This window comes from Chrysemys picta, chromosome 9 (assembly GCF_011386835.1).
Source record: "Chrysemys picta bellii isolate R12L10 chromosome 9, ASM1138683v2, whole genome shotgun sequence".
Taxonomy (NCBI): Eukaryota; Metazoa; Chordata; order Testudines; family Emydidae; genus Chrysemys; species Chrysemys picta.
The window spans coordinates 55,710,724-55,733,226 of record NC_088799.1 but is presented as its reverse complement, the minus strand read 5'-3'; the positions used below and the strand labels follow the sequence as shown (position 1 = coordinate 55,733,226).

At 43.9% G+C, this 22,503-nt stretch overlaps 1 protein-coding gene and 1 long non-coding RNA gene across 7 annotated transcripts in view; one reads left to right on the top strand and one right to left on the bottom strand.

Moving 5' to 3' along the window:
• The window catches only part of HDLBP (high density lipoprotein binding protein), a 92,176-nt gene that overhangs the window by 54,652 nt on the left and 15,021 nt on the right, over positions 1-22,503 (bottom strand). Inside the window, exons 1-2 of one of the 6 annotated variants that reach the window (XM_065557041.1) lie at positions 7,103-7,172; positions 1,901-1,944 (exon numbers count right to left, since the gene is read on the bottom strand). The exons of 1 other annotated variant lie outside the window; for it this stretch is intronic. The gene's annotated coding sequence lies outside the window, so the exon portion shown is untranslated. Of the gene's footprint in view, positions 1-723; positions 817-1,900; positions 1,945-6,464; positions 6,786-7,102; positions 7,328-22,503 lie in introns of those variants that run through there. 4 more of the 6 variants (XM_065557040.1, XM_065557039.1, XM_065557042.1 and 1 more) reach the window with 4 other exon arrangements.
• Positions 7,257-22,007, top strand: LOC135973508 (uncharacterized). Its single transcript, XR_010590385.1, has 3 exons — positions 7,257-7,397; positions 20,033-20,086; positions 21,868-22,007. It is a non-coding gene; the product is annotated as an uncharacterized LOC135973508 (long non-coding RNA).

The following is a 22,503-nucleotide window of genomic DNA, read 5'->3' as shown; positions in this document are numbered from 1 at the left end:
AGAGGAAAGTAACAATTAATAGCGAAAACCGAAATTACTGCTAAGCCGCTTGCCGAAGCAAGAGCAAGGGGAAGTTCCAGCTACCATCACTGGTGGTAAGAAGGAACGGAGTGGGTGGCGGGCTGGCAGGGTCCTTTATTGGGTGCCATGAAGGCGTGACTCCAGGGGGCGCCCAGGCCGACCCGATGGCTGCTGCTAGGGGAGAAAAAAATCTTCCGGCTACTATACACATGCACACACCTGATTGGAACTGAGATGAACAAGCATTCAAAGAAGAACAAACATTAAAGTTACTTATATTATAGTTATTGTAGCCAGCAGGGAATAAACGGGGAAAAGGTTGAGGGAAGGTGAAGCTAGCCATTCTGTTAAATTAGAGCACTGCCAGTAACATGTTCTGGAAGGAATATGCCAATATATTTGTATGTATGGCTAATACTCTAACCTAAGAGACAAACTCTAGTCTAGTTAATGGTAAGAAGGAGCCTTCATCCTTAGAGGTTTTTAAGGCCTGGCTTGACAAAGCCCTGGCTGGGATGATTTAATTGGTGATGGTCCTGCTTTGAATAGGGGGTTGGACTAGATGGCCCCCTGAGGTCTCTTCCAACCCTAATATTCTATGATTCTAATGACAGAGTCAGTGTGATAACCTGCTTAGGGCTGTAAACCTTGATGTTAAGCCATGATGGTACAGTCAAAGAAAGTGTGTTAACTAAGTCTCACCCTTCCCAACCTATTTGCGTCAAGGACCAGAGTTTCAGCCGGAGGTATTGACATGATAGACACGAGTATGGATGAAGAGGTCTTCACCCAACCATGACCTGCGAATAGCAGTAAGGATACAGAAGGAATATTACTATCCTGGCCATAAGCAGTCATGATCTACACAGAAGTTGCAGATTTCTGTACTGCCTAGAACCTGAATCCATTCATGTTGAAGACTGCAGTGCATTGGTGTCTGGCAGTGATTCAGATTTCCCAGAAGAACACAATTTCCTGCTAACCAGAAGTGGGCTTACTTTGCACATGCTCTGCTCCTCAATGATTATGGTTAAGGACAAGGTGTTGGGCACTAAATTAGGTCACAGTGCACCATCTGACAGGGACTTTGGAGCACAGCTGCTGGTTTCACTGAGTCCACACCAACTGCAGTGATTCTCCTTGCAGTCAACACCAGAGCAATCTATTTAGGAACAGGAATCCCTGAGGTTTAGCAGCGTGAATTACTGCTCTATTATTGGTAGAGCAGACTGAGTGGACATTGTTAGTCTCCACAATTACCCAAGCTGTGAGATACATTGCAGTCCTCAGAGGATCATGGCCAGGCCAGAACTGAAGTGGCCATCAAGTCAGTACATTCAGATAATGGGCCACTTATTAAACCAAAGGGATGCCCCACTTTTTGGGGAAGTATGGCCATACTTTCTTTTCACCCAACAAGCCATGTGCTCATGTTTTAAATGGCTTTGTGCCACTGGAAATTTCAGAAGCCCACTGGATGAACTGCAGTTCCTAGGCAAAGGGGATCAACACCGTACTCTCAGAAGTTTTTATTAAAATTTTGTTCTGAAAAAGGATTTATAAACAAGAGGCAGACTCTTCTCTACATGGGAAATGTATGTATGCAAGAACAAATACATACGAGACTACATGGCAAGCCACAATTTAGATTTTCAACAGGATCAGCATTTTTGGACAGCAGTAGCAAATCATGTGCCATTTTAATCTATTTTTAATTAAAATGGTTCTCATTTGGGTAATCAAGTTAAATTACATCACACGTATAATCAAATGCACAGAAAACAGAAAGGGTGGCTGGGGTCAGCTCCCTTCGACCCTGCAAAGCTCTGGTGTCCTGTCATTTGCCCCAAGGTGTGATTCCCTTCATGAACCCGCTTACCTGTCTTCGGAATAGGGACTTCATCTGTATTTATTGCACGTACTCTACAAAACATGTTGAAAAAAGTGCTTTCAGCTAGATGCACTCCTAAATATAACCAGACTAGAGACTGATTAGTTAAGAACATTATGGCATATTTCTACTCCCTGGCCACTCCCATTTTATAATGATGGGCACCTTTTCCACCTTAAAACTCAATTCTTGTCCATGGTCAATGGTTGTTTCATGTACACCTGTCAGACCACAGCCCTGACAGCAACACCCACTAGGAGAGTGGAGTCCCTAGTTCTGCATCCTTCTGACTAGGGGGTCTACAGAGCAATTAAATACTTGCAGCTCCTCAGGCTCAGGCTGCAGGGCTGTAAAACTGTGGTGCAGACATCCAGACTTGTGCTGGAGCCCGAGATCTGGGTCCCTGCGAGGCTGTCCCAAACCCAGGCTCCAGCCCAAGTATCTACACCACAGTTTTACAGCCCCATAGCCCAAGCCCCACAAGCCTGAGTCGGCTGTCAGGATCAGCCATCAGGACCAGCCTTGGGTGTTTAATTGCTGTGTAGACATACCCTGATAGCCTCGACAGAGCAGTGTAGGCTCCACACTCTTCCTTCTGAGGTTGAAAATTAATTCACCTTTCCAGGATGGTCTATGAAAGTTCCCCTAAGACAACCTGAGATCCAACCAGTCTAATTAAAAACAAGCTATACTGACAAGAGGAGATTAAAATACAACAGTTTGGTCTTGCAGAGTGACATGGTAGACCGGTTATGCGGTCCAGACAGGTTAGTTAGTGAATGCAAGCTGCCCTTCTATTTTTGGAAGTGCACCTTCTCTCCCCATGCCCTCACCCTTGTCCTCCCAATTTCAGCCTCTGAGTGCCATCACTCTGGCCCCACTTGGTCAGGCAGCCTCTCAAGACAGTCTCTGATTTCAGGTGTTTTATGCTGCCTCACAGATCCCATATAGCCTGTGCCCTTTTTGATTTTAAAGGTGGGACAGAATATACTGTCCCATCAGCATTTCATAAATGCAATATCTGATCTGGCGGAAATTTCAGTCTGTTATTCATGCGACAGAGTATCCTTGATCTCATCCCCCCCAAATCTAGCTTTGGAATTATTTCAATTTCTTCTCACGAAACCTTACATTTCAAATACACCTTTGATCTTGCCTGCACCTTAGTCAGTTTAAGACAAGGTAGTCAATAGGTGGACGGTGGGCCAAATCTGGACAGCCAGATGCTTTGGAATGGACCCTGAAATTTTTAAAATTTACTAATCATTATTTTCTCTGGAGTCTGGACCTGGATCATACCTTGACCAAGAAATTTGGACCCTTGACAAAAAAAATAATTGACTACCCCTGGATGATCGGATACTGGTAATTGGTTTACATGTCACTTCTGTTAAGGCTGAAGCTGTTAAACGGACTCAAGCTTCGGCTGCCTTCAAAGTGACAAGATTTACTTTTTTTTGTAGTTTCCTCTTACCAACATTTCTAGTAAATTGTTACTTGACAGATGAAAAGCAATCTATCCCGATCACAGACAGATTGAGAGTAATTCAGACAATTTGTTATAATGCAAGCATATTCTAACAAAGGCATTCATAGCAGATTCTAAATAGGACTGGACATTTTGCTTAAGTAAAGCCCTATGCCTAAAGTAAAGCGAGAAGAGAGGCTAATTACCTATTAAAAAAAACTTCTTATCTGAAATCTGTACATGTGCACACATGTGAGGGGGTGCAGGCTGACTTCCAAACCATTCTGAAGTTTAGAAAGACTTTGGGAGTGCCCTGCAGAGCAAGCAGTGTCAGTGTAGAGCAGAAAGTAATTTTCGCAAATGCCACCTCAGCACTCCCTGTACCAGTGACCATTCATAGCTTCAGAGAGGGGGAGGGGAAAGAGATGAGGGGGAGGTGCAACCTTAAAGGGCCAGTAAACCTATCAAATCCCTCCCTAGTTAACTGCATCTACAAAACTACTTCAGTCACAAAAGCTTGAGTTTTATACAGGCCACCCAGAAAGATTAAGAGTTGTTAAACACCAGATAATACCCCTTATAATTGACCATATTGAAGAGGACAAGGTTATTGTAAGTTGATTAACAAACTTCTTTTGTGTGTTAGTCTAACCAGTGTTTAAGTGCTCTGAAAAGCTACTGTACTAGTCCCAACTCCAATGAAGTTTAATCCATTTCTCCTTAATCACCAAACAAGTTTATAGATACATACATCCAAGATGCCTAGTCCTAAGGACAGTTATTTATACTCTTCTAGGCCTTGTGCTATATGGCACAACAATAATGAGACTAAAGATTGGAGGTGGGGAGGTGTGAAAGTGAATTGGGTTGGGGGGAGAAGAATAGACAGATATTCACTGGTTGGAGAGGAACCAGGGACATGGTAATACTGAAAAAGAGATCTAGGGTTGATAGCAGAGATCAAATTATATGACTTTGCAATGTGATACATCAACAAAGAAAAAAAAGGCTAGGTCAGTTTTGAACTGCAGATGGAGAGAAAAAAAGTAACAATCCCTCTCTATATGAGAGCACCACACCAAGAATATTGTGTTCAGTTCTGTGTACCTAGATTACTAGGAAGATACTGACAAATTGGAGTCTCACTTTTAGCCTCACTACAGAAGAGCAACCCAAATGATTAGGAGGTGATAGGGATTAATTTGTGAGACATGTAACATTTACAGTATGGTTAAGAGATTACATCCATCTTCTACAAGTATTTGACATACACACCAAGGAAGGACAGAAATTCTTTAGGGAAGGTAACTAGGAGTAACAGGACAATATTAAGGGGAAAAGCTAGTAAGTTACTCTGATATTCATTTGAACAGTGATACCTACATAGAAATAACCTCTTAAAGGAAGTGGTTGCAATGAGTCACCTGAAACTCTAAAACTAAAGTCACTTGGGAGACGGGGTAAGGAAAAAGACACAAATACCAGAACCCCGCACTTGCAGTTATATGGACCAAATTACTGAAAGCCTAGTCACACATGAATATCTATTATTTAAATCAGCCTTGCAAAATTGTCCCAGAAATCACTAGCTAAAGCACCTCACCTGCTCTTCACCATGAAACTAATGAAAAAGCTTATTTTATTTACTCTTTTTCCTTTCCCCTTAAAAAAAAAAGTTACACCGGACAAATAGCATTTTGCAAGGCTGATCTGGCATTGGACAAGATCCCAAGGCAGGCCATTTTGTTACAATTAAAGATTTCAGTTCACCAGGTCTAACCGGGTGTAAAGCCCCTCTAGTCAGCTTCTGGTGGTAGGTATTTGAACCACTGCCCTCCACCCCTTTTTTCTTCACTAAAAGAGTCATCCAGAAAACCTTCTCATGAATAAAACCTAACCAGAATCTCTCTGCCATGCCTGACCGCTACTCAGTCTCACCTACACATTGCCATTCAGGGGAACCCTCTCCTTTCATATAGATCCCATCCAGGAACTCTGGCTCTTGTCTAGGCTAGGATAAGAGGCATAACTGGTGGCTGATATCCTAGGAGCCCAATGCAGACAAGACACTGTATACTTTAACATTTGTTATACTACTATAAAGTGCAAGTTAGGCTCCCTCCTAGGGTTTAACACAGAGGGAACACATTAAAAGCAGTGTGCTTTCTCTACACTAGATTACAGGACATGTTAGCAGTACACCTTTAAAGCCTAGTCTAGACAAAGCCTAAATCTTCCCTCCCGCTAGACAGCCCCATCCCAGAAACCACAACATTTTATCCCCCCCCCTCCCTAAATTTCTGTAAAGCCATCCTCACCCAGTCCCGCCCAAACACTCCAGATAAAGTAATTTCAAATGATAAGATTGGGTCTATGAGTCAACCACCATCATTCTCAAGTAATTAAAAGCAGAACATTGATTTTGTAACCAGCCTCCCCCAAGTCCTTATGCTTTGCTTTTATTTATGGTCATTATTTCATCCTCTCCAAATACATATAGAGAAACAAGATCAAGGTAGGTAATTAAACACAGCCCTACCCAAATATACCTACCCAGAAACCCGCTAACCCACCTGATGAGACTTTCTTGGTGCACACTAAAACCTCCGATGTGCTGTACAGATTAACAAACTATGGAGTGGTTTCTAGCAAAGAGGTCTAAAAGACCAAAGTAAGTCTGCAAAGATCCTGTGGTGGGGACAACTGAACTTTGTACGATTCTTATAAATATCAGCTATGAACAATGTCAGAAATTTCACAATCCCAGCTCCAAAAATGACTAGCTTGCAACAATCTTAAAAAGTAAAACAGTCAAAGGGACACAAAAAGTTAGCAGCGACACCACAATGAAGTTACACTTCGTCCTTCTTATTAAATGTTTGTTGAGCTGTTTTGGGGGTGGAATAGATGTTGGCTAGGCTGATTTAAGAAGGGAATTATAACGCAGCCCTGAAACCGAGGTGGAGGGGAGGGTGCTTGGCTGCTCTCTTGTGGCCACTGCCAGCGTCATCATCAAAATCCCACGTTAATTCAGCGATGCACCCCTCCCCCCCGAGCAAAAGAGAAGAAAAAAAAGAGACAAACGGTGAAAATGGAGCCAGCCGCGGCGAGCAGCAGGTCTGGGAACAGCCCCACGTGCAAGGCGCAGACCCAGCGAACGCACGAACAGCAGGTGGGCGCCCAGCTAACAACGCCGGCGGCAGGGGCCCAGCCAGGAGATACCCCCCGCGGGCAGGCAGCGAGCCCGAGCCCGCTCTGTGCCAGGGCACAGCGTCCTGCCCGGCACGGGACGCAGGCAGCTACAGCACAGAGCCCCCGGGTATCACCGGCCCCCACCCCGTCGGGACAAGGCCGGACAGAAAGTTCGTGCAAAGTTCGGCGGCGGCGCCGGCGCCGGGCGAGCCTGGGCCCATGCGCAGTAGTGACACGTAGGTCTCGCCCCCTCCCCCTCCCCCTTCCCGCAGCGGCACCCGGGGGCTACGGCAGCGAAGCTCTAAGCGGCGGCATTGCTGGCAGGGAGGGGACGCGGGTCTGCGGCGGGAGGAGCGGGGCAGGCAGCTCCCTCCTCTGCCGCCGCGTCTCAGCCTCCACGTCGGCAGCTTGGCTCCGTTGCCCGCGCCGCCCTCTCCGGCCAACTTGGTGCCGCGGGCTCGGCCCGGCACCTCCGCTGCAGCGGGCGAGGGGAGCCCCGAGCCCCGGCCCCCGCCCGGCATGCAACTTACTCCGGCCGGTGCCCTGCTAGCTCTCTCTGCTGGAGAAGCCCCGAAACGCTCCTGGGAAAGCTGCGAGGCACCTTCCCCGGTTGCTATATAGGGCGGGCGACTGCCAATCCCAGCCACGCACGTCAGAGCCATGCCCCTTCCCTTCCAGGCCCGGCCTGGCCCCGCCACCGCAGCGCCGCCGGCGGGGCGCTGCCCCGGTCCGGTCCACAGGGGCGGCTGGGCCTCAGGGGGAAGGAGGAGTTGGGCCCCGCTGCGCGACCTTGGCTCCCAGCGCCTCCCGCTCTCGACGGAGGCGGTAGGTCCTCAGCTGCCCTGAAGTTCAGCATGATAACCTTCCTCCCCGTCTGCAGACTAGGGGGAGGTGAGCTCAGCGGGAGTGACCTCCAATGAGCTGGGAGCCAGGAGCGTCCCCCCTCAGAATTCCACTTCCCCACATTCTCCCAGTCAAGCGTCAGGGTTGACCTGTCCCTTTGGAAAGTACAGGTACAGCAGCTACAGGGGAAAAAGTAATTTTGATTTCTGGACCAATGGCCACATGGGGAGTTAAAAGAGCTGTGCTGGTAAATTATACCACTATACTTCATAGAATCTCAGGGTTGGAAGGGACCTCAGGAGGTCATTTAGTCCAACCGCCTGCTCAAAGCAGGACCAATCCCCAGATAGATTTTTGCCCCAAATGGCCCCCTCAAGCATTGAGCTCACAACCCTGGGTTTAGTAGGCCAATGCTCAAACCACTGAGCTATGCTTTCCCTGTGTAGGCATACCCTTAGTGTTAATTCACTAATGTTAGTAGAGTGTGCTGAAAAGCAAAGACATAAGGTCTAAGTACTATTTTAGCACCTATGTTTCCTATGGCTCACCTTTCACATACAGCACTTTACACAATGTCATTTTTTCCTGCTTTGAACTCTCTCACCCTAAATAGCTAGCCTCTATTCAGTCACACATGTCTTTAAAGCATACTTCTGTAAAACTTCTCAACATTAATAAAAACAAGGATATAAAAATACATTTGCTTGGTACAGAGATTAGACCTTCATCTGGTTGATTTTAGATTTTTTTCTATCTTGGGGTTTTGTCCTGCTGCCCATCATTGTAATATCTGAAGGTTTTCCATGTAAAATAGATTGGCAATAGCAAAGTCCCCACTCTAGGACTAGGTGTAATGGTTGAGGTGCTCTACTACAGTTTTGGAAGTTGTGGATTTGAGTCTTGCCTCATCTTACACTGAAAGGTCACTTCCAGTTCATCTAGCTACAAAATGGGTACCTGATCCTATTGGGTTAGGGCAGTCAAAGGTAGCCAGCTGTAATGCTAGCTTGTGTGTGGGTGGCTATGAAACTAAGGTGCCTTAACTGGGAGAGACAAGGGGGGCGGGGAATGTGAGATATCTTTTACTGGACCAACTTCTGTTGGTGAAAGAGACAAACTTTCAACCTACACCGAGCTCTTCTTCAGGTCTGCCTAAACCATGGCAGCGGTTGAGCCATTGGCACAGAGGGACTTTGAAGTTCCTAGCAGACTTCATGGAGTTATTGGCTCTTTTCCTTTATCAGGTATAGAAAGCGCTATGGGGTAGAGGGCTTTTTGGAGGGGGATGGGGGTAATCTGAAACATTATGTCTGAAATGTATAGTCGCTATAACTTAGGCTGTAAAATCCTCAGAAAAAGAATTCAGTTGGTTCCCTACTTTTATAGAGTGACATGTATACAGACAGTATTTAATTAAATAGATTGAAAAGACCCATTAGGGAATCTAGTCCATCCCCTGGAAGCTAAAAGCAATAAACTTTAATATGCTTCAGCACCCAGTATATTGTATATCCACTGGTCCTCCCACGAGCACATTTTCATTTCTGCTGTTGTATGTGGCACAGGCAAGGTCCATGCAGCTGGCCTGACACAGCACAAGTCCCAGGCAAAACAGAGAAACCCCCCTCACCATTTCAGATTCCCTTATAGTTTAAGGTGCAACCAAAAATCAAACATATGTAAAGTCTCTGACCCTATTCCTTTCATGCAACTAAACAGCATCTAAACACCACACCAATATTAAACAAGGCATTTCTAGTGTCTCCCTGGCCTGATTTCCAGGAAGCTGGACCCACATTCTTAACGTTTTAGGCTCCTAGCTTCCACTGATTTAAATGGGAGTTATGAGCCTAAATACCTTTGAGCATCAGAGCCTTATTTCCATCCATTTTCTCTGTGAAGTGATAAGTCCTTTTTAAGGCTCTGAGTGCAACTAGCTTCAGCTACACCCAATTAGCTCTTGTGCAGGTAGGTAGCCTAGCGTTGCCCAGGTTACCCTCAGCGCAGGGAGGCAATGCCAGATGAAATCCAAGTCTGGAAACCCCTACTGGGATTTATCTTCCTTTCCCCAAATCTCCATCTCATTGTCTGGGCTCACTAGAGCATTCCTTAGGGACATACTGTATCATATCAGTGATAGGGGTCCACATACATCTATCACATTGTAGTTATCCACATGAAGTTCTAGTCTCAAACATTACAGATTTGTGGATCTCCTCAACTGTATCCTTTGGAGGGAATCCTCGGGTGGTTTGGCTTTTTTAACCATATGGCTCCAACTACAGAACAGCAACACACAGCATGAGATGGAGTGTGCCACCAAGCTTTGTGGCAGAGGAGGTTCTAGAAGGGCCCATCACTGCCTCTACTTCTAGAGTGGAGATTTCTGTTGTGGGGAAAACCTGTCACAGGCTATTCTCCTCAGAATAAAAACTTCCATAGAGGGAAACAGCCTGTCGTCACCTGTTCCTCACACACACACACACACACACACACACACACACACACACCCAAGTGGTGTGGAGATTTCCTGTGGGAGGATAAAGAGAAAAAGCTTCAGAGATGCTCTGAGGCCTGTCATGACCTGCTTCCCTGTCCTCCCGCTGCACCACCACCACCACCAGTGGGAGCAACCTGCCATGGTCACTTCCCTTCCCTCCACAGAGTTCTTGAAGGGTTGTTTAGATCCTGCTCTTCTTACCATTCTTTGTCAGGGTGACCACATATTGAAAACAAGAAAACAGGCCATCTGTCATGGAGGCATGTATACGGTGGGTTTGGTAGGGCCCAGCCAGGAGAGCTTAGGCATCAGGGGAGAAGAGGGTGCCCACTCATTATGACATGCAATGCCCCACCTCTCCCTTCCCTGATACCCTGTGGATTTGGCTGTGTAAAGAGAGGGAGACTGGCTTGAGGACTAGTGAGAAGAAGAGCCAACAACTAGACATCATGGGAAAGATGTTAACATGTGACAAGTGGAGCAGTCCTTGATGAGTACATATGCTCCAGCAACCTATCGTCAGTTTCCCTGGCTCAGCTGCAGGCAGCACCTGCATATGTCCAGTCTGAAGGAATGCACAGAAACTGGCACAAAACAATGATTTGAAACCCTCAGGGACACTGGGTCAGGCCCTAAAAACAGGACATGTCACGACATTCTGAGAATGGAGAAATGGGGAGAAAGAAGCCTCTCCGGGCCCTGTTCTCCTTAGGAACAGAGATTTCTAGGAAGGGAAAAACTTGGCTCCTCAACTTCTGGTGCAAAGATGCTGGTCTTTCAAGCCACATTCACCCTCGGACAACCTGGGATCTTTCCAAGGGCTTTTCTGGTGTTGCAAGGGATGCATACTTTGTTTTGCAGCCAGGGACTGAATTCAACCCAAATGTGTCAAAAAAAGTGGTGAATATGAATGTATGATTCATTATATCTTAAGATTTCTAAAATGTAACTAGTAAGCACCCATCTTGTGCTCTGGGTGCTTATCCCACACACTGAAATCACAAAATAATGCAAGAGAACTGGCCAGAAATATATCTACCTCAGTTGCATTAGAGAACAGAAAAAAAGATGGGCTTCACAGCTCGCTCAAAAGATTAACAAATCTAGGCTCTACAGCACAGATTCTCAAAGGTATTTAGGCTCCTAACTTCCACTGATTTCAGTGGATGTTAGGATCTTAAATACCTTTGAGGATCTGGACCCAGCAGACCAAGGAGGAAAGTGAGTTCCAAAACAGAGGACTAGTCATAAAGAACACCTTGCAAGTTCCCTCTCGTTTATATTGAGGGAGTTCCAGCTTTACCAGCTCTGCTGATCTCGATTTTGGCAGTACTAAGGCTGCGTTAGAAAGTACTTGTTTATTTCTTTTAGGCAGACTACTGTTTTAAAAGAAGGTGAAAGGAGAACTCAGAATGAAGGCCTTACACAAGCCAGAGAATACTGAAACTCTCCCACAAGCAAAGCAAGTTACTCCATGGAGCCAATAATTTGTTTTCATGGTATACACTCAGATACATTGTTCACTGGAAGAAAACCTTTGATAAGATTGTGATAATATAGATCACCTTGTGGGGGGAAAGAGAGAGAAAAAAGTAGTTTGCTGTAAAAAGTGACTCAGAGTGGCATAACAACATTCTATGCTTCCTATATCAATGACTTCCAGACCAAATTTGCATCATTTACAACTGGATAGGAAAAAAGTTCTCAACAGAGATCTGGAAGTGAAGCTGTGTTCCTTCTGATTCATGCATCATCACCAGTAATAAAGATTCCATTGGCCAAATTCTGCCGTAGGTTACACCTACGCAACCCCACGGTCTTCAGTTGTCCACTGTCTACACTTGAGTGTGGGGGCAGGTTTGAATCCCTAAATGGTGTTCCTGTTAAACCCATACCTGAGCCTAATATGAATAAATAGCCTGATCCTAACCAAGTAGTTTTATAAAGAAGTTCCCTTGCCCTAGTAAGAAAGCTGACCAAAGAGACTGAGATCACGGTGAATTTGTGAGACTGTTTAACCTGACTGGGCTTCTCTATCAGCCTATAAGCAATGCAGTGTCCTTATAGTATCACTGAATGCTCCACAAAAAAGGCCAAGCAAAATAGGTTTGAAAAATGAAAGTAACTTATTGGTTTGGAAAGCGTTCTAAAGTGAGCAGGATAGATAAGAGCAACCCCCATCTGAAGAAAGAGGAACTGCAGCAAGTTGGAGAGTAGGTGGTCATGATTTACCTATGGTAAAGTGAGAGGAAGCATTGTGTAGTGGTGTGATTAAGTGGGGGATTTACTTAGTGTTTTGCATTAATATAGTGTGTGCCTCTTTGTGCGTGTTTAACGAGAGGGTGGGAGAAGGTGTTCATTGTTGCAGAACGCCAGGTGTGACTACGCATAGCAGCCTAGACCCCGGACAACAGCCAGGACACTGTAGAATTTAGCAACCAGTGACCTGGAGTCCCACCCCACCTTGGGAGCAAGCCAGTTCTGGCCAGTGGGAGGACAAAGGGCTGAGGAGAGAGGGCCCCCATGATCTGACTAGCTGATTCTGGCCAGTGGGAACAAAGGACGGAAGAGAGGGCCCAGGTGATCCGTTTGCCCAGGACCGAAGACAGAGGATGGAGGAGGGGCTGTTGGGAAGGTGATATATATAGGATGGTCGGCTGGAAGGATGTGGCTTCTGGACTGGGGACAACGGGCAGCCTGAGCCACCTGGACGCTGGACAGACCCAGATGGACAGGCTTGAGGGCCCTGAGAACTTTTTGTGCTGTGTCCAGACGTACAGTAAACCCTTCTGTTTTATGTTGGCTGAGAGTCATTGCAATCTAGAGATCAGGGCTGCATTTCTCCCTCTGAGTGTGGAGGTCCTGGGGGTCCAAAGCGAATATACTTCCTGAGGGGACTCACGGAGACAGACAAGTGTGCTGAAGGCTCAGAGAAGTGGAGCCGGTGGAGCTCAGGGCTTAACCCCCAAGAGAGAAAGTGACTCCCAACAAGTGCTGTCACACACCGAAGGGGGTTCCTCCCAGGGACCGTACAGAGCCGAGAGTGCACAGGTCCCGTGAGACCATGACAAGTGGTTAATGCAGAAGGCAGAGTCAGGAGACATGAACTCCATTTCCAGCTCTGCTGTGACTTTCTGTGTTGGCTTGGGAAAGGCTCAACTTCTGTGTCTCAGTTTCACCAGCTATAAAAAGGAGAAGATAATCCTTATCTACCTCACAGATTGTGATTTAATAACAGGTTGTACAGCACTCTGTTCTTTGGATGGAAGATACCATAGAAGAACAAAGTTATTTTATGTGGCTAGAGAGAGAAAGAGGGAAGTCAGCGGAGAGCCCATTCTAAATGGATTTACAAAGCAAGAGAAAGCAGCAGATGCTGTGTGTGAGATAGTCCTGCCATTTAACGCAAGAGAGCAATCTGGCTGCTGTTTTATATTAATTTGGATTTTAGACGCTAAGGATTTGGGAACACCAAAGCAGAAACTACTATAGTTAAAATGGGGTGTAATTAAATACAAGTAAGGATTTCAGCACAGGGATGACTCTCTAGTAGCATTTTCTAGCAATATTCCAGAGGTGTTAATAGGCAGTCTTATGAATCAGGGAGATATGGAAAAAGATTGCCATGCCTAAGGAAAATTCAGGATTCTGGTCTGTATTAAGGGGAAATGCTTGTCAAACAGAAGGGACAAAGAAAGGAAGCATTTGTTTGTGGAAAGTTATATTGCTTCACTATAAGTTAAGAGCAGATTGAGTCAAGAATGGGAGAAGAAGCTTTCAGAAAATGAGTCACATGAAATCTAGATTTAAGTTTTATCTGGGTAGAAGTAATGGCATAGGATAGCAGGAGGGGGGGAAAAGTCACAGGAATTCAAGAAAATTGAGGTTTATGCTATTCAAATCTTCCCACAATTTTTGCTGTTTTCTGCAGATTACATTTTCCCCTTTAATAAATACTGTTTTAGCTGTTCATCTTGCAAAGAGACCCTTCGTAATGGAGCTGCGGTATTGTTCTTCTTTATGTTAAGCCAACACTGCAGAAAAACCGTCTCCAGCCAATAGTTAGCAGAAAGGTGTCTTGCAAAGCAAAGTTGGCAGCTTGCATTTTTAAGCAACAGTTCCCCCCAAAATGAGTATTGGGCTGATGTCACAGAACAAAACATGGTCTTTCTGCTCAACATCCACCACTTATTTCTATTTCCTCAGTTTCTGGGATTGTTTATTCATTAAGAATATAAGAGCAGCCATACTGGGTCTGACTAAAGGTCCATCTAGCCTAGTATCCTGTCTCCTGACAGTGGGCGATGCCAGGTGCCACAGTGGGAATGAACAGAACAGGCAATCATCAAGTGATACTTTCAAATGGGATTTTTATCCGATCCTGCATTGGCTGGTAGACTGATGTTCTTGTCCATTCCTCCTTGCAGTGTTTTCCGAATTCCCCTCTAGCAATTGTAATTTAGAATGAACATGTGGTACTTTTTTGTATGCTGTTGCCAGAAGGTGCAGTAAATATCATGTAGCATGAGACTACTAGGGTCTCACAGCCTGTGCTTTTTCTTCTGGAGGCTAAGTGTGATCTCTCTGCTATCTCCTGGCACAGATCTGGAGAGTGAAAAACAGGATCCATATCTTAGCTTGGGGTCTCCCAATGTGCTGCCTGATACACATACTGTACAAGCACCCCTTGCTGATGCTTTACAGAGCAGATTTATCTAAGAGGACCAGTTTACGGCATTTTTAAAAGACTGTAACCCACCCTCCCCTCACTGACTTGATTTAGGTAAGTAAGTATGAGCAACCACCGCAACAAACTGTGAAAGAGCAAAGAAAAATGCTGAGATTACAGAAAGACAACTCAGATGGACAAGGTGAAAGGAGCAAGGACAAAGAGTTAACTCCACAGTGGAAGGAACAATAGAAAGCTTCCCCTACAAAGGAGTGATTAGAGAGGTATTGAGAATTTAAAAATCTCTCTCTCTCCACTATTTCCATATTTATCTAGTTTAGAGACTAAGGCCTTGGCTACACTGGCGCTATACAGCGCTGCAACTTGCTGCGCTCAGGGGTGTGAAAACGGCCCCCCCCGAGGGCAGCGCTGTAAAGCGCAAGTGTGATCAGAGCCTGCAGCGCTGCACGCTCACTCGCAGCGCTGCAAGCTACTCCCCTCGGAGAGGTGGAGTACTTACAGTGCTGCGAGACAGCGCGACTACACTTGCGGTTCACAGCGCTGCCACGGCAGCACTGTGAATTCCTGAGTGTAGCCAAGGCTTATGATGCCGGGTACTATAGAAAAATCTAATATGGTTCCTTTTAGTGCCTTAAAACACTAATAATATTTAGGGCTGTCTAGCGATTAAAAAAATTAATTGCGCAATTAAACTAATCGCGATTAATCACGCTAACAACAATACCATTTATTTAAAATATTTTTTGGATGTTTTCTACATTTTCAAATATATTAATTTCAATTACAACACAGAATACAAAGTGTACAGTGCCCACTTTATAGTTATTTTTATTACAAATATTTGCACTGAAAAAAACAAAAAAATTATTTTTCAATTCACCTCATACAAGTACTGTAGTGCAATCTTTTTATCATGAAAGTTGAACTTACAAATGTAGAATTATGTATAAAAAACCTGCATTCAAAAATAAAACTATGTAAAATTTTAGAGCCTACAAGTCCACTTAGACCTACTTCTTGGTCAGCCAATTACTCAGACAAACAAGGCTGGTTACAATTTGCAGCAGATAATGTTGCCTGCTTCTTGTTTACGTCACCTGAAAGTGAGAACAGGCGTTCACATGGCATTGTTGTAGCTGGCGTTGCAAGATATTTACGTGCCAGATGCGCTACAGATTCATATGTCCCTTCATGTTCAACCACCATTCCAGAGGACATGCTTACATGCTGATAATGGGTTCTGCTTGATAATGATCCAAAGCAGTGCAGACTGACAATGTTCATTTTCATCATTTGAGTCAGGTGCCACCAGCAGAAGGTTGATTTTCTTTTTTTGTGTTTCAGGGTCTGTAGTTTCCGCATCAGAGTGTTGCTCTTTTAAGAATGGTAGCTGTATTAGTCTGTATCAGCAAAAACAACGAGGAGTCCTTGTCAAGGACTCCTTGTTGTTTTTGCTCTTAAGACTTCTAAAAGCATGCTCCACACCTTGTCCCTCTCAGATTTTGGACGGCACTTCAGATTCTTAAATCTTGGGTCCAGTGCTCTAGCTATTTTTAGAAAGCTCACATCAGTACCTTCTTTGTGTTTTTAAAACGAACATGTGCTGGGTCATCATCCGAGACTGCTATAACATGAAATATATGCAGAATGCGGGTAAAACAGAGCAGGAGACACACAATTCTCCCCTCATGGAGTATAGTCACAAATTTAATTGACACATAATTTTTTTAACGAGCATCATCAGCATGGAAGCATCTCCTCTGGAATGGTGGCCAAAGCATGAAAGGGGCACATGAATGTTTAGCATAACTGGCACATAAATATCTTGCAACGCCGGCTACAAAAGTGCCATGTGAACACCTGTTCTCACTTTCAGGTGACATTGTAAATAAGAAGCAGGCAGCAGTATCTCCCGTCAATGAAAACAAACTTGTTTGTCTTAGCAATTGGCAGAATAAGACATAGGACTGAGTGGACTTGTAGGCTCTAAAGTTTTACACTGTTTTGGTTTTGAGTGCAGTTATGTAACCAATAAATAAATCAATAAATCTGCATTTGTAAGTTATACTTTCACGATAAAGAGATTGCACTTCAGTACTTGTATGAGGTGAATTGAAAAATACTATTTCTTTTGTTTATCAGTTTTACAGTGCATATATTTTTAATCAAAAATAATAATATAAAGTGAGCACTGTGCACTTTGTATTCTGTGTTGTAATTGAAATCAATATTGAAAATGTAGAAAAACATCCAAAAATATTTAATAAATTTCAACTGGTATTCTATTGTTATAAGTGCGATTAATCACGATTTATTTTTTTAATCACAATTAATTTTTTTGAGTTAATTGCGTGAGTTAACTGTGATTAAGTGACAGCCCTAATAATATTGTATCCAGTGTTGCAAGAAAATCTGAAGAGGTGGCAAGTCTCAAAACTATCTGATGTTTTTCTTAAAGCCCCAGCTCCTGGAGTCATGTGATTACATGAGAATCTCAGCTGCTTTTATTGTTACGTTTCTGGCTGTTTTGGTTATAGAGAAAAGCTTGAAAGTGTGAACTGTAAAAGCTCAAAAACCAGAAGGCAAATATAAGCACAATGTTGTCCTGCTCCATAAATAGGGCTCCTCGGTGCGATAGTAATACAAATAATAATAAATAACAAAAGTAGTCCCAATTTTTTAAATCATTTTTATGCCAATCTCATTATTTTGGGGGGCTCATGACTTTTGACCACTTGGGATTGGCAATATTGGGTCTGAAAAGACTATAGCAAGTGTCTAGTTACAATGCCAACTTTTTAAAGTAATGATGGGACCGTAGCTCTTTAAGCATAGCCTTCCCTTCATCCTAACCATTGCTATCCATGGTGCATGTATAATCCACACACCTCCTGGATGTGGTGTGGTGTTCTGTCCCATCTAGTGGCACCGAGACAGAGAGACAGAGAAAGAGAGAAATGAGTTTGCTTTACAGCCTTAGCTAACAACCTGTTGGCTTTTAGCTCATGCAGTAGAGGCTCATGAAATAAGCTCCCAGAGATCCCAGGTTTGATCCCGCCCACTGACGACTGGGGTCTGTCGACATTACACATGCACAAGGGGCTCACTATGTCCACATACAAGCACTAATTCCTAATCTCTACTAATCCAAAAAAGGGTTTCTCGATGTGTTTAGATGCAGTTATAGTATGGCAATCTAAACCGGCAGTAAAGAAACCAGACTGACTCTCTCTCCCAAAGCTGCAAGGCCCCTCTAAGCTAGCTGTGGTGGAAGAGAGAAAGCTTTGAGTACAGCTAGTCACTATTTGTTACCAATAATATTTGTTATGGATTGAGGTTAGTGAATCATTCCTGATCTTCTTCAAATGTATTTATTCACCAAAGAATTTGGAATTTATGAATAATTTTTCAGCCTATGTTACTAAATGTTCACTTTGACTAGTCATTATTTGTGGTCACACACGCAGCACTCTGTATCGTTTCTGCTCCCTGGTGGCTAACTGAAAGGTTTACTACACTATCCATTATGGGTTTTCAGACAACAGTGGAGTTCAAATTTGTGAAATTTCCAGGATTCACAAACTTTTTAAAAAAATTAAATACTTGGTAGCTATCCCCATCCTTGTGACACAGCCCAATCAATGACACTCGACACTTTCATCATAAGAAAATATTTATGAATCAGGGTGGGTTTTTTAACTATTTGGCCAGCTCTACTTTTAAGCAATGCACCAGTCCCTCCTCAGACTCAGAGATCCCCTCAAACACATGCCTCTCATTCTACATAGTAACTGCTGAACTCTTAGTTGTGAACCTATAAGCATATGTAACAATAGGCCTACCGTAATTTGTACTTTAAATTTAAACATGGTATTTTCACTCTGCCTGGCCAGTGATATCCCCTTTCTCTGTGGCTTTCCGTTCAATAGCTGTTAAACAGGTTTAAGTCCAACTTTATCTTTTACAAACAGAGATAAATACAAATCGGTACATACATGAGCAACTGATACAATTAGGGCCTGATCTGAATAGGTACAGAGCACCCCCCAGTTCCCTTTGAGACTAGCAGGGCTGGCTCAAAAAGGGTGCCCAGCCTGCAATGCCCCCAGGGAGATGGTGAGAGAGAGAGACACACACACAAAGGAAGTTCTCCTTTGCGCTCCATACAGGACTGCCTCTGGGGCAAAGAGGAACACTGACAAATGCAGTTAAGTAGTTCCTGGCACCTTCCTCTGTCCAGGGGTGCTTTGCTGTCCCCAGTTAGGGCTTTCTCTGATCCCACCTCTGCAGCTGCTGCCTCTCTTAGACCATTTCCTTCATCTGACTCCATCCCTTCCCTGCTGTATTCTTTCACCCTCCTCTCCTCATGCCCCGACAGCCTGTCCTTGCCCTGCTGCTGCATCCTTCTCACATAGCCTCTCTTCTACCTAGAGCCTAAAATCAGGCTTGTCTTTGACTCATTTTAGAAGATGCATGGAATATACAGGTTTAATTCTAAGCACATGGGAGTGCATGGATGGTGATGGAGGAGGGGCCTCAATTGTGAGGATTTGCAGGTGGCTTGGAAGTGCTTGAACCAGCTTGAGCTAGTGGATGTTGTGAATGCTCAACACCTCTCAGACACAGGCTTTTAATCAGAAGTTTCATACAAACCACCACAAATTCTGTTAGAAAAGATGTGGAGAAACTGATATTAGCATAGGCCTCGCTCATGCAGCTATTTACTCACACACCAAACCTACTCTACCATTTGCTGAAAGCTGCTAGGTGTTTGATGAAATCATGCCACTAGTCACATTAGTTCTATAAAAATAACTATTTCTACTTCACAAATGTTGTTTACTATGTGAATATTCAAGATGGAGCCAAGCATCATCTTTCCTCTAAGTGTTTGATTACTGTCATGTGTTTGAGATACCTGTGTTAATTTTGAGTGTGAAAGTACTATTACTGGGTAAAAAGAGAATTGCAGACAAACAATTATAAGTCTACTACTTCAAGAAGAATCTTAGGTTGGTTTACAGCAAGTCTCCCTCTAAGACAATAATGGGCAAAGAACTGACATGATTTCAACGCTTTCTTGTTAAGGTGTAGTGTTTAGTTACTGAGGAAATACCTTGCTAGATACATAGCTACCATGTAATAGCAGAATTTAGCTCTTGTGCAAACAAGCCTAATTTCTGTTATTTTTGCATTCACTGATATTAAGTGCCGAAAGATGTGGATATGTGGTATACATATTGCTTCGGTGTATGTATGCTTCATTCTGACAACCACTTGCAACACTTATAACATTCTTCCCACTAAGGGAGAGCAGAGCATCACTGGAAAACAAGTCCAGACACTGGAATTCTTGCAACTGAGAGGACAAAAATCTGGTCTTATTTCCACTTTTCATGCATAGATAATATCTGTTTTACTTTACAGTAATCCAGCAGCACTCCATCAAGAGAGGTCCCCTCCACAATATGAAACAATCAAGTAGGTGGATTTACAGAAGTTTTATTTCTTGATTTCTTTCAGCTACCAAAGTGGTAGCCAAAATTCACCTAAGTACAATCTCTCCCCTGAAATTAACCCATAAACATCTTTCCCTCTCTCTCTTCCTCCCCTTGGATTTCTTCCAGCATTTCCTTTTTTTGGAGATCTCCCAGCATCTCTCTCTCTTTCTCCACATTCAGTAACCCTCTAAGCTGGACATGGCTCCTTTCATCAGCCTTTGCTGTTGAATAAACAGTGACAAATGACATGCTTCCACCAGGGGCAGAGCACACTGCCTCAGCAATGTAATCAGTGTCTATGTATACAGAGAGAGAGAACAAGGTCAGCCCTACATGCTGCTGCTATTAGAACACAAGACCTAGTCCAGTGTTTCTCAAATGCGACCACAATGGCTGCATTTGGCCACCAGAGGCTTTTCTTGTAGCCACAGCCTCCTGGGTGGTGAGTGGGGGGAAGGGGAGGGAGAAGAACAGTTGCCCCTCTCCCAGGGCCACCAGAAGTGATTGGGTCCTATCCCCATCTGGAGCCAGAAACACAGGAGGAGCAGGCAGCCGTTGTGAGTTCCCCACCTTCCTGGGGGCAGTGGGGCTCGGGCTTTCGGCTTCAGACCTGGGGTGGTGGGTGGCAAGCTCCAGCAATGGGGCTCTGGGTTCCAGCTGTGTGGTGGTGGGCTGTTCCCTGGCCCTAGGCTCACAACTCCCTCACCCCCCCCCTCCAAATTGCCCTGGGCCCTGCTGCCTCGTCCAGCTCCCATCCAGCGCCCCTGGCCCCCGCTGCCTCCCTATCCACCTCCCCATCTGGGGCTTAATTTGTCCCCCAGCTTGCCAGGGCTGAGTAAATCTGCTGTGAAAAGTGATATTTGTATGTTTATTAATATCTCTTTTCACTGCCTCCCAGTTAGCTAGCAAGTCTGATTCTGTGAAAAATGCTATTAACAAACATATAAATATCCCTTTTCACAGCAGCAGGCTTACTAGCAAGCAAGTCTTAAAAAAAGAAAAAGAAAAACACCACAAGACAAGAACATGCAAAGCATTTTATTTTTTGTTTCTATTCTGTTTATGTCCAGTAAATAATAGAAACAACTGTATGTTATTGTTAGAGTTTGCAAAAAAAAAAAAAAAAAAAAAAAACCACCAACCCTACATGAATAAATTACGATAGAGACATGTATATTTGCATATTTATTTGTTTTTCCTAAAGTTAGTAAAGTATTTTAGGAAAAATTGTCAGAGTGGCCACCAGCAAGAGTTGGTGGCCACGCTCTGAAGCCACCAAAAAAATTTGTTGTGAGAATTCCTGACCTAGTCCCTCCATCCCTGTCTGTTTGTGTGCCTTTCTGACATGCCTGTGCTGCTACCCCTGCAGAGTGCAGCGCAGTAACAGTCCTAGACTCTGCTTCTGCACAGGGTCTTCTTCCCTAATCCAACAGTTGCTGGAAGGCCAATTACATGAGCCCAGTTAAGTATCTCTTTGGTAAGAGCATTGCTAGGAAAATGATAATTACAACAGTAATTAGACAAGAGGAAAGGGAGAGACTAAAGATTAGGACCATTTTGTTTTTTAAGAAGTTGACGTTTTTAAGAAGAGACACGTTGATCTTCCTCTTACCTCATGTATCTCGTAGCAGGAACTAACTACTTATATTTCCCAATAATCAGATGAGCACACAAATTGTGATATATTTAAATCAAAAGTTTACCTGCGAACTCACTGCTGCAAGGCATTACTATATCTAATACTATTTTGAACTTCCACAGTAATTTTGATCAAAGGATGAACAATAGCTCTCTTCACATCTTGAAAATTTACCTGACATTTACTACAAGTCAGAAGACTGAATTCACTAGCCAAAGACAAGGGGGTTGCCACCAGCAATGTCCAGAGATGACCATCTGATAAGATACCCAACACCCTGCTACCTTCAGATATGCGGAATGATGTTGGCATTTCTATTATGGAACTGGAAAGAAACTTCACAGAAAGCCTGGGTTAAGTAAAAAGAGCAGCCTCTTCAGATTTAATGTAGAGCACAAATTCTTGTTGTGGAAAAACAAAACAAAACCCATCACAGACTGGCCACATTCATGCAAATTAAATCCTTAAACACACAAAAAAAATCCTCCAACAACCCAGAACTTTCCAAAAGCATAGAAATGATCTAAGAAGGGAAGATTCTCTCTCTCTCTGGTACCATAGCAATAAATTTCTTTCACCGAAACAAAGCTCTTTAAATGCTGTCCCACTAGAGTCACAACATGTGAGCTGTGGGGCACTGACTCATAAGTGCAATGAAGGGAAACAGGAAAAAAAAAAATAGAGTAAGGGAGTTTTAATTTAAGATCCTTTGGGAAACATGTTAGTTTAACTTACAAAAGCAGCTTCAGAAGAAATAA